Consider the following 12264-nt stretch of genomic DNA (forward strand, 5'->3'; position numbering starts at 1 on the left):
CTTTCTTTCTTTCTTTCTTTCTTTCTTTCTTTCTTTCTTTCTTTCTTCCTTCCTTCCTTCCTTCCTTCCTTCCTTCCTTCCTTCCTTCCTTTCTTTCTTTCTTTCTTTCTTTCTTTCTATTAGGGGCTTTGTATTCTGTCAATGACTTGAATTCTAGATGTAGATGTATCAGGGACAATATATGTTTATGTGGATATCCTAGGAGGCTTACTCTTTTCTGGTGAAATCTCCAAGAGCAGCCGATCACTTAGCAAAGTCTAGTTTGTGTGGGCTTATCTTTCTGTGCAAGAGTGTCATTCTTCTGTCTCAAAATTTTGCTCAGGGATACATTTTATTATGTATATACTGATTTTTAAACAGTGAATCATTATTAAAGATCTTAGTGAATGTTTAAAAACTTAGTCCATCAACTTAAAGTTATGTTTTATGTAGTGGGGATGAATAGTACTTAGATGTTCAATAAATATGACTTTATTTTCTTTAAATTGACCTCATTTTGAATGGGCTCATGATCCTATCAGACTGGAAGAAAATATTACCTTGGTTGTTTGTGAGACCTTCATTAGGTATGGAGGCGTTATGCTATTTTTCTTGTCTACTGTGGACATAAGAATTTTTGTCAACACTGGTAAACCCAAATTGCTATGTCCCAGTTTCTTTGTAAGCACCATGCACCGATTCCTTTTGGGTATTTTGACTGCTCTCCACTGTGCCACTCAGGACCTTTGAAACCTGTGTTTCCCTTGCTTCTGGAATCTCAGTCCATGCTCTTTTCCCCAGCCAGGGGATTGGGCTCCTCTCCATGAATTAGGTAATTCTCTCCCTCTTGATGTTTCCTTCAAAGGTCTTTCTCCATCTTTATGGCTTCTCAGAAGCACTTTGTAAAAATTCTTTCAGTGGGTTTAGATTTATGGAAATAGCTAAGACAAGGTGGTTTGGTTGGCAACTTTGCTTTCCTGCTGGGCACAAACCTATCTATAGATAAGGAAGCCTAGACATTGACTCTTGAATGGGAGCATAAAAAATGAACAGTGCATAGAGAATAAAAAGAATCTCTCATCCTCAAAGTATGAGCATACTGCCATTTAATTGTGCATAAGAAATAAAGCTTTTTAAATTATTATCTGTAATATATATTTTTTTTCCTTCTCAAGCCCCACACCTGACTTTAACCTTTATATTCACCTGATATGTAAGAGAAAACCAAAAAAACAACTATGAATATAAACTACCATTGTTGCTTTAAGTTAAAGAAATATCTTTCTGGAAAATGTGCAATACTCAACTTCTATGAGTCTCTGTTCCTTTCAAGATGGTGTTAGATCTCAGATGCATGTGACATTCTGGATAATTGCTGTGGAGAGCCTCGTCTGCTTTTGATACTGGGAAGAGACCTGTATTCTCTGGCTTTCAGAGAGATTGTTTGGTACCTGTTGCTTATGTCTAAGGTCCTGATCATTTTCCTCATTTATAATACCCACAGATAACACCCCATCTTGGTCCTAACCCTAGCCCTTTTCAGCACCTACTGGTTCCAAAGCCCACAGGAACTTCTGCATCCATATATTCTGTATTTAGACTAGAGAGAGTTAGAAGAGCTTCCACAGGCTCATCTCCGTGGGAAATTTCCAATAGCCCACAGATGCTATTGTCTACATGATGCGGAGATTGGTTTTCCGGTGTCTTTTTTTTTCCTAGAGTAGTGTTTCTTAACACTAACTGAACATTCAAAAATGCTTGGTAACTCTTTAAAAAATATGGGCAAGCAGTCTTCATTACCAGAGATTGAATTTATAGGTCTGTAGTAGGGCCTTGGTATTGATAAAGTCTTGGGCTTGCCATTACCCCTTTCTCTATGGAAAAGGTTTCTGTATGTCATATGTGATGTCTTTCCTATTGTGAGTCAGTATTAATGGTGTCAGGGATATCCCCCTTCAAAATTATGGGACAGAATCTATGATTTAGCCTATAACAATTGGCTTTTAATGTATTAATGGGATATAATGAAACATAAAACTCTGTAACTTTTTTTGGCAAAGTGTATTTCAAGATCATTGCTTTGGTATACATGTAGACAAGAAGCAAAATCAAAATGAAAACTACTCTTGAAACTTAAATCTAGCCATGGATGCTTTGTTCCAGCCAGCACTGGCCCTGTTTCTTCTCCCTGGACTGAGAAAATTATAATAGGTCTTAGACTGTCAGGAACATAATTAGTGGGAGAAATGAAAATTCATTAAGGTAGTACACTTTAAATGTTAATTCTGGCTGCATTATCTGTTCACAGATATATTCAATAACAGCCATCACATGTATTCACATATTCTAGTAATTAGGACTTTGAGCTCTGCCCTTACACAAACCTAGTTTGAATTCTAGCTCAACCATTCACTGGTTAATTGCTTCAGAGTAGCTCTTTAATTTCTTTGTGCCTCCTTTCCTTATCTTCTGGGAAATAACACCTCACATTTTCTGCTGCACCATTCTACTATTTTCAGCACATGTGCTTTGTAAAGGAATGTCCTCATTATCTTCTCAAAGAATGAATGACACTACAGTATAATGGTTACTTTGTAGACTTTAGAGCCAGACAAATTTCTGATCAGATTCCAGCTCTTCTACTTGACATCTGTGTGAATGTTGCCGGTAAATTAGCCACTCTATGCCTCAATTTTCTCACCAATATAATGTGAATAGTAATAGTGCATTATATATTATGGTTATTGTGGAAATCTATAAATTACTCTAGCCCAAGTCATCAGAATTTGAAAGTAAGTAGTATAAATGGTCATTGCTACTATTATGATTGTAATCTTTATTATTACTTTTCACACAGTTTTTTGTTACAACTAGTGCAAGTCAGCCGGCACGTGCCAAACTGATTGTGTCAGAAATGAGTGCCTTTCAATTTAGACAGTGAGAATCAAGCCAAAATATTGATCGGATGGATGATTTCAACATGTTGAGGGAGAAGAAATTTCTCTTTCCTCTAGATTTTGAGTTAGTAGTGTGTCCAGTTGGACTTACATAGTCATCCTGTGATCATGAGGGGTTAAATAATGACAATTAATGAAAAAGGGGAGATTCAAAGTGAGAGGCTAAAACTATAAATTTTGTTTATAGGTTTTAAGCCCGTTAAGACAACTCTCTTCCAGAAAATTTTATTTGTGTAAGCCAGTAAATGTCTTATTTGCTTAAACAAATTTGAATCAGGTTTTCTGTTTCATTGTAACCAAAGAGACTTAAGATTTACAAAGCCTGTCCTATAACCGTCTTGTGAAGCTTATGAGATAGTTTTCATAGTGTTCAGGATAGACTCTGCCATTTAATAATTCTGAGTACTTTTTAGCTGTTATTAATAGCAAAATTATTTAATGTTAGCAAAAGGTTTGATGAATACCTGACATCAGATGGCATTTTAAATTATGAAAATAAATTTCTTGCTCTACATTGTTTTTATTCTGAGTCTGCCCTGCTTTGTTTACTCTTAAGCTTTTATTTTTTTACACAGAAATTACTCAAACATAAATACATTTCTTACCAGCTATACTTTTTCAAGTAATTGAAAATATCTTCTTTAAGCTCTCCAAGAATAATCTAATCATTGTTTTCTCAATATAAATGATTGACTTTATGGGCTTGCTACAAAAGCATGAGAAGCTTATTCTTTTCAAAAACCCTTTCTAAGTCACAGTTACTTTGTGTGCATTGATTTATGATTTCCTTCACAAGGTAACAAAGCATTTTCTACATAATGCTGTCTTGCACTAACATCTGTACTACAGTAACTCTTTCACTGGATGGATCTTTTGATTTTTCATTCTTTCTTTGAAAACTACATATATGAAGCAAAATACTGTTTTCTTCTGACTCCCATTGTCTATGTGAAATGTCATATAATGTAATTCTGTTGGTTCTGAATACGAGTGCTTTGGGTCTTAAGCGATAGTAAACAACTCTAGCCTACTTTAGGGAAACAAAAGGATTTTATTGAAAGGATTCATGGCAATTCATAAACCAAAAAGAGAACAAAACAACCAGCTTTTGCAAAGGACAGGACCCAGGAAAGTTGGCAGGAAAAGGAGGGAAATCTGTCCGTGACACTGCAACTGGTGTGCTTCATCTCCTCCCATTTTCCCTCCTGTGTCAGTGGCTGGGATTCAAATTCCTGGGAGACAAGGTCTGAGTGGCCTGTAGTGAAAAAGAGCACTTCCAAAAGATGATTCAGGACATTTTTACACAAAATAAATAAACAAGAATAAAATAAAAGTAGGTAAGAGCTGCAGGGTAATCAAACCCAAGGTACTCATTCTAACACATAACCCAAACACTTTAGCTGGATATTCAAGTCACTCTCCTTCATAACCCCAGTTTCTCTTTTAAGCCTTATCCCGTTTATCTATCCATGAAATATTCCCTAGCCAAACTGCAGACCTTTCTTTATTCCAAACACAGTCCCCACCTTCCTAACTTCAGTGGCTTTTATAGAATTTTCTTGTCTACTGAATGAGCTACTTGAACCCCTGAAATTCTTCCTAGCAAGTTCTACTTCTAATTCTTTCTTCTTCAAAACTCTTTCCCCATCCTTACTAAAACATAAACTCCTTGAGGACAGGATCCATGTTCACATGAAATTTTTCATAGCAAGTAATGCCGTGGCCTAGAACAGATATAGTATTGAATGAATAGTACATTTTTGCCAACTCCTGGCAAATCCTCCTTTATGACCCCTCCTACATCTGTCTCCTCTGATTTCTCTGTCCTATGTTATCAGGTCAGGCTCTGTTATTATTTCTGTTAATGAATGATTTCATCTTGGTCTCCACGCTCATAAATTCTCTCCATTCCAGCCTATACTAAACACATCAATACTTGTAATTTTTTTTGTCTTACTCTTGCTTATTGATTGTGGAATTGATTTTAATAACACAAATTTCTAAAGTCCCCTGCTCTAATTACAACCAGAATTTCTTGTTCTTTTACCTATTGATGAATTTATTTATTTTTATTAATTTATTTCTTTAAGTTTATTTATTTATTTTGAGAGAACATGAGTGTGCGTGTGTGCAAGTGGGGAAGGGGCAGAAAGAGAGGGAGAGAGAAAGAATCCCAAGCACTTTTAGTGCAGAGCCCGACATGGGTCTCAAACTCAAGAACTGTGAGATCATGACTTTAGCTGAAATCAAGAGTTGGATGCCTAACCAACTGAGCCACCTACCCATTACTAATTTAAGAAAGTATTCATTTATACATTATTTTACTCATACTTAACCTATTTTATTTTATTAAGTTTACATTCCCCATAGTAGAACTACTTTTTCTCTCCTATTATAAATCATGTTCACCTACATTTCCAACCATATTTTGTTTCCTGTATCTGGATTAGCTTTCGAATTGGCATGTTCAAATCATACCCATGTATTTCAAGGTTTCCCATGAAATTATAACTTATTCATTTTTAAAGTCAGAGTCAAGGCATCACTACAAACTAACATTTAAAGATGCAAGAATGTATAACTTCCCAGTTTAGGTCTGAAGGTTAAGGTGAACTTACTGCTTATGAAAAGAGAAATGACTTAATTCAATGAAATGCACAAATATTGATAACTTCTCTGTGCATAGCATTATAGACAATTTTTTTTATTTTTTTAATGTTTATTTTTAGAAACAGAGATACAGAGCATGAGGGGGGGGGGGGCAGAGAGAGAGGGAGACACAGAATCTGAAGCAGGCTCCAGGCTCTGAGCTGTCAGCATGGAACCTGATGCAGGGCTCCAGCTCATGAACCATGAGATCATGACCTGAGCAGAAGTTGGACGCTTAACCAACTGAGCCACCCAGGTGTCCCTGTAAACAATATCGTTTTTTAATATTCAGAGAAAATTTCCCTTTAAAATATGCTCTGACTAATTAGGGAGATCAGACAAAGAACAAGCTCAGCAGTATGTGAGTAATCCAGAGGACTATTTCTTAGAAATTCGGTATGTAAGTATATAAGTAATCCAGAGTATATAAGTATATAAATAATCCAGAGTAATTCAGTATACAAGTAATCCAGAGGACTATTTGTTAGAAATTCAGAGATTGGAGAGGGCAATAGAACTCAAACCAAAGGAAAATGTCTTCAAAGGGGAACCAGACCAACACTTGGTTTCAGCCATTGTGGTCTGCATCTGATCCAGATCTCTTTTAAGGATAAGTAGTGTTTCACAAAAGAATAAACAGGATTGGAGGTAAAAGGAAACCTAGTATATTCTTTGAGAAATGAAGCCCTCACCAATTGGGACATTTATTACAATCACATCAACATATTTAGTTCCTTAGCATCTTTGCCTTGTTCTTCCTTTTTTTTGAAAAAAAAAACCAAACAAATAAATGTTTAATATCAAAGTCCAATTCTTAAGTACTTCTTTCATTAGAAGCCATTCCTAACTCTATAGTATATTCCCTACAAATGTAGTTACTCCCTTATCTGTGGTATCATAGCACTTTGTACATAAATGTTCATAGTATTTACCACATTGAATTTAGTCAGCTGTTTGACTGCCAGCCTTCACCTGCTGCTTTTCTGAATTTGTGGAATGCAAGATAATATTCTATTCATTTTTGTTTCCCGTAACATGTAGCATTTGACTGCCACATAGCAGGTGTGAAAGTTGAGTGGTTAGAAATCTTAAATGGCTCTAGGGTGGAATTACAGTGCTGCAGACAGAGCAAGCAGAGGAACAAAGTTGTTTGACATGATCTTTGCGTAAATGATTTGAGAAGGCTGAAAAAAATAAGAATTTAAGTTGCATTCTTGTTCTTTACTTAAGGATTTGTACTACTCAGTCATTTTGTAATGTACATCTAATGACAAGAGAAAAGGGACAAATGTGGAGTACTTCAAATATTGTAAGCATTTTTCAGTGCCATATTATATCATGGTTATATAAAATTAAATTATAATTTTCTTGCATTAGTATATGACTTTAGGTTTGAAAAACTAGCATGATAATATTTTTTGTTAATATTGTGATAGTTAAATTATGTTTTATTTCATGTTACCTCTGGCACTTTTTATTGAATATCAGATTTTATTTCCCCTAAAGCATAAAAATACATCTTAATGGATTTTTTCATTTAATATTCCATATTCCATAAAACTGTGTTTGTGTGACTCATCTAACATACATCTAATTTTTATGACATCTACACAAATCTTCATGGAATTTGATTTTTTCTTCTTAAAAGTATTTATCTAATTTTCACCTATGAATTTTCCAAACACTTGTTGTATATACTTTAAATGTTATGCCAATCAGCTCGGGCTGTTATAACAGTTATAATACCCACAGACTGGGTGGCTTAAACAATAAATGTTTGTTTCTCACAATTCTAAAATCTGGGACATTCAGGACCAAGGTGCTGGTAGATCCAGTGTCTAGTGAAGGCCCTCTTCTGGTTTGCAGAAGGACATCTCATTGTGTCCTCACCTGGCAGTAAAAGAGAGAGGAAACAAGTTCTTTTCTGCCTCTTGTTACAAGGGCACTAATTCCATCATGAGGGCTCCTACCTTATGATCTAATTATCTCCCAAAGGTTCCATCTCTAAATATCATCACATTAAGGATAGGGTTTCAACATATGAATTTTAGGGAGATACAGTTTATAATAATTGTATTAATATTTTCCATAGATTTGACTTTTTGAAATACTGCAATGTTTCTCCTTCAATTTAGTAGTTATTTAGTAATAGAGAAAATACACAAAAATAAGGAATAGCTATTTGAGTATCAGAGCAAAAGAATATTGCTGTTCATTATCTTGTAATCAATATACTGCATTTATTTTTCCAGCAAATAGAGACAGACATTTATGATAGCTTAGTTTTCTCATATTTGAATGATAAATAGTGCATGAAATAGCTGTATAATTTAGCCACTGTATTCATAAAGTTATTCTTGGCAGCTAATGCTGCTTTCTATGTAAAGAAGAAAGGTATAAAGATGAATTATTTTAGCAGTTAACAAACATCCATTCTTCCAAATTTGTATCATGCATTGAGTAGAAGACCCAGATCTGTCTAATTCTAAGAGCTTAATAACTGTTTTCTCATATCCACCTAAGGCTCCCTATAATCATTTATTTCTCTCAACAAAGCTGCATGAGTTTCTTTTCAAAACACAAATTTTGTATTTCTCTTTCTTTAGTCCTTGCACTTTAAGTGTATGGGCACAGACGCTGCCTCCCAATGTCTTTCCTTTTGTCTAAGGTTAAAATCTATGTGATAAAAGCGGTCTCTACTTCCCCATGCAGTATGCTGCAGGGGCACTCTCTGCTCTAACTAGACTAGTCTCCTGTGAGTTTCTTTTAGCCACTGAGACATTCATTCATTCACTCATTTTACTCATTCACTTATGTAATGAAGGTTTTTGCTCCTGTTGTTGCCTCTCTCATACATACTGCCATGCTTGCAAATTCTCTTACATTTAGAAGTATGTGATAAGTTTTCAACTTACTGGTTAGACTGAACTCATGATATTGTGCATGGCCTCTCTTCTGCTTGACAATTTTGTATTCTCTGTGCTGAGCCCAGTTATCAATCCACAGAAAACACTTAAAATATGTTTTCAAGAATAACGAATGGGAAGATGGTGATGAAGTAGTAGGACACTAGGTTTATCTCACCCTATGAGCACAACTAGATAAATATCAAATCATCCTCAATACCCCCAGAAATTGACCTACAGACTAGCAGAAAAAACTCCACAACTGAGGGAAGAGAAGAGGTCACATTGAAGATGGTAGAAAGTTCAGAGACATCGTTTAGAGAACAAATGGGTTGTGAGTATTGTGGAGGGGAGGGAACTGTGGTTGCAGAGAAGAGTGAGAGAGAGGAACACACAGAAAGATGCACAAAGAGAACATTTTCTGAAAGCCATTGGCTTGGAAAATGAGAGGGGCTGAATTTTATGAGCTCTTGCAACCAGTGGGACTTAAAGCCTGCAAGTTGAAAGGCCAGCAGGCTTGGCTGGGATAGAGTCTGGAGGGCACTACATTGCTCCTGGAGGGAAGGCAGGCAAAAAACCTGGGAGCAGAGAGCATGGAAACAGTGATCTGAAGAGTGCCTGGGGCACAGTGGGGAGATTATTCACTCTTCTCAGAATACTTCCCTATGTGGAAGCATTCACAGAGATGCCTCTCTGAAAACAGAGGAGCTGTCGGGTGCCATTTTCCTCCCTGCCTTTCAGCATCAACACAGAGCCAGCAAAAAGCAGCACGATGCTGACATTGGCTGCCTAACTTCCTTACACTGAGCTCTACCACCCTGTGCTCTGCAGGATTGCTTTTCTCAGTCAAGCTTGCTTCAGTACCAGAATGGAGAACTTCCCCCAGAAGACCAGTGCAAATGCCTTGCCCACACAGTATCTCCTGATCAGAGAGTTTTGGAGGTCCTCAGTTCTGGTGGAGTTGCTGCCAGGTCTCTTTTCACATGCAGATTGGAGCACACCTTGCTAAAGCTTGCCACACTCTGTCTAGGGACCAAACATTGCCCACAGCAGACAAGGAAAGCCTCTGCAGATGACTGGCCTGAAGGATAGAGCAGCCAAACACAACAGCATAGTATACACAGCACACAATGAAGACATTCCTTAAGTGCCAGACCTGGGCACTATATGACCTCAGTTTAATAAGGCTATTACTTTCAGGAGGAAAAGATATAACTGGTTCTTCTAACACAGAGAAGAAGGCAGAGACTTAGACAAAATGCCAAGATGGAGGAACTAATTGCAAATGAAAGAACAAGATAAGGCCATGGCAAGAGATCTAAGTGAAATATATATAAATAACATGCCTGATGGTGAATTTAAAGCAGCAATCATAAGGGCTTGAGAAAAAAATAGAGACATCAGTGAGACCCTTACCCCAGAGATTAAAAAAATACATACATCTGGTATGTACATCTCTGGTATTAAAAAAGAACCAGAGATGAAGAATGCAATAAACAAGATTGTAAACAGGCTTGATGCAGTGAATAACATGCTAGAAGAAGCAGAGGAATAAGTTAGTGACCTACAAAACAAAATAATAGAAAATAATGAAGCTGAACAAAAGAGACAAAGAAGAATTATACAACACAAAAATAGATCTAGAAAATTCAGTTACTCCATCAAACATAATGATATTCATGTTATGGGAGGCCCAGAAGAAGAAGAGAGAAAAGGGGGCATAAAATTTATTTCAAGAATTAATAGCAGAAAACTTCCCTAATCTGGGGGAGGTAACAGACATCTAGATGTAGGAGGCACAGACAACCCACATTGAGATCAACAAAAGCAGGCCAACACAAAGACATATTGCAATTAGATTTGCAAAATATAGTGATAAAAAAAATCTTAAAAGGAGCAAGAAAACAGAAGTCCTTAACGTACAAGGGAAAACACATATGCTAGCTGGAGATTTCTCAACAGAAACTTGGCATGCCAGGATGGAGTGGCAGGATGTAGTCAAAATGCTGAATGGGAGAAATCTGCAGCCAAGAATATTCTATCCAGTAAGGTTTACATTCAGAATAGAAGGAGAGATGAAGAATTTCCCAGACAAAACTAGAGAAGTTTTTGATGAATAAATCAGTCCTGCAAGAAATATTAAAGAAACTGGTGCCTGGGTGGCTCAGTAGGTTACGCATCCGACTTTGACTCAGGTCATGATTTCATGGCTCAAGGGTTCAAGCCCCATGTCATGCTCTGTGCTGACAGTTCAGAGCCTTGAGCATGCTTTGGATTCTGTGCCTCTATCTCTCTCTGCTCCTTCCCTACTTAGTCTTCCTCTCTCTCCCTCTCAAAAATAAGTACACATTTTAAAAAAAATTTATTTATTTATTTATTTATTTTTATTTATATATGAAATTTATTGTCAAATTGGTTTCCATACAACACCCAGTGCTCATCCCAAAAGGTGCCCTCCTCAATACCCATCACCCACCCTCTCCTCCCTCCCACCCCCCATCAACCCTCAGTTTGCTCTCAGTTCTCAACAGTCTCTTATGCTTTGGCTCTCTCCCACTCTAACCTCTTTTTTTTTTTCCTTCCCCTCCCCCATGGGTTCCTGTTAAGTTTCTCAGGATCCACATAAGAGTGAAACCATATGGTATCTGTCTTTCTCTGTATGGTTTATTTCACTTAGCATCACACTCTCCAGTTCCATCTACGTTGCTACAAAAGGCCATATTTCATTTTTTCTCATTGCCACGTAGTATTCCATTGTGTATATAAACCACAATTTCTTTATCCATTCATCAGTTGATGGACATTTAGGCTCTTTCCATAATTTGGCTATTGTTGAGAGTGCTGCTATGAACATTGGGGTACAAGTGCCCCTATGCATCAGTACTCCTGTGTCCCTTGGATAAATTCCTAGCAGTGCTATTGCTGGGTCATAGGGTAGGTCTATTTTTAATTTTCTGAGGAACCTCCACACTGCTTTCCAGAGTGGCTGTACCAATTTGCATTCCCACCAACAGTGCAAGAGGGTTCCCGTTTCTCCACATCCTCTCCAGCATCTATAGTCTCCTGATTTGTTCATTTTGGCCACTCTGACTGGCGTGAGGTGCTACCTGAGTGTGGTTTTGATTTGTATTTCCCTGATAAGGAGCGACGCTGAACATCTTTTCATGTGCCTGTTGGCCATCCGGATGTCTTCTTTAGAGAAGTGTCTATTCATGTTTTCTGCCCATTTCTTCACTGGGTTATTTGCTTTTCGGGTGTGGAGTTTGGTGAGCTCTTTATAGATTTTGGATACTAGCCCTTTGTCCGATATGTCATTTGCAAATATCTTTTCCCATTCCGTTGGTTGCCTTTTAGTTTGGTTGGTTGTTTCCTTTGCTGTGCAGAAGCTTTTTATCTTCATAAGGTCCCAGTAATTCACTTTTGCTTTTAATTCCCTTGCCTTTGGGGATGTGTCGAGTAAGAGATTGCTACGGCTGAGGTCAGAGAGGTCTTTTCCTGCTTTCTCCTCTAAGGTTTTGATGGTTTCCTGTCTCACATTCAGGTCCTTGATCCATTTTGAGTTTATTTTTGTGAATGGTGTGAGAAAGTGGTCTAGTTTCAACCTTCTGCATGTTGCTGTCCAGTTCTCCCAGCACCATTTGTTAAAGAGACTGTCTTTTTTCCATTGGATGTTCTTTCCTGCTTTGTCAAAGATGAGTTGGCCATACGTTTGTGGGTCTAGTTCTGGGGTTTCTATTCTATTCCATTGGTCTATGTGTCTGTTTTTGTGCCAA

At 37.2% G+C, this 12264-nt stretch overlaps 1 protein-coding gene and 1 long non-coding RNA gene across 5 annotated transcripts in view; one reads left to right on the plus strand and one right to left on the minus strand.

Annotated features, from left to right (window-relative positions):
• The window catches only part of MGAT4C (MGAT4 family member C), a 738623-nt gene that overhangs the window by 32633 nt on the left and 693726 nt on the right, over positions 1 to 12264 (plus strand). The window lies entirely within an intron of this gene.
• Positions 3916 to 12264, minus strand: part of LOC121040667 (uncharacterized) — a 41376-nt gene continuing 33027 nt past the window's right edge. For both annotated transcript variants that reach the window (XR_005795401.1, XR_005795402.1), the window contains 2 exons: positions 7374 to 7475; positions 3916 to 4191 (listed from right to left, as the gene is read on the minus strand). This is a non-coding gene — a long non-coding RNA (uncharacterized LOC121040667). The remainder of the gene's footprint in view (positions 4192 to 7373; positions 7476 to 12264) is intronic.

This window comes from Herpailurus yagouaroundi, unplaced genomic scaffold (genome assembly GCF_014898765.1).
Source record: "Herpailurus yagouaroundi ecotype Mexico unplaced genomic scaffold, PumYag 182, whole genome shotgun sequence".
In the NCBI taxonomy this organism is placed as follows: Eukaryota; Metazoa; Chordata; class Mammalia; order Carnivora; family Felidae; genus Herpailurus; species Herpailurus yagouaroundi.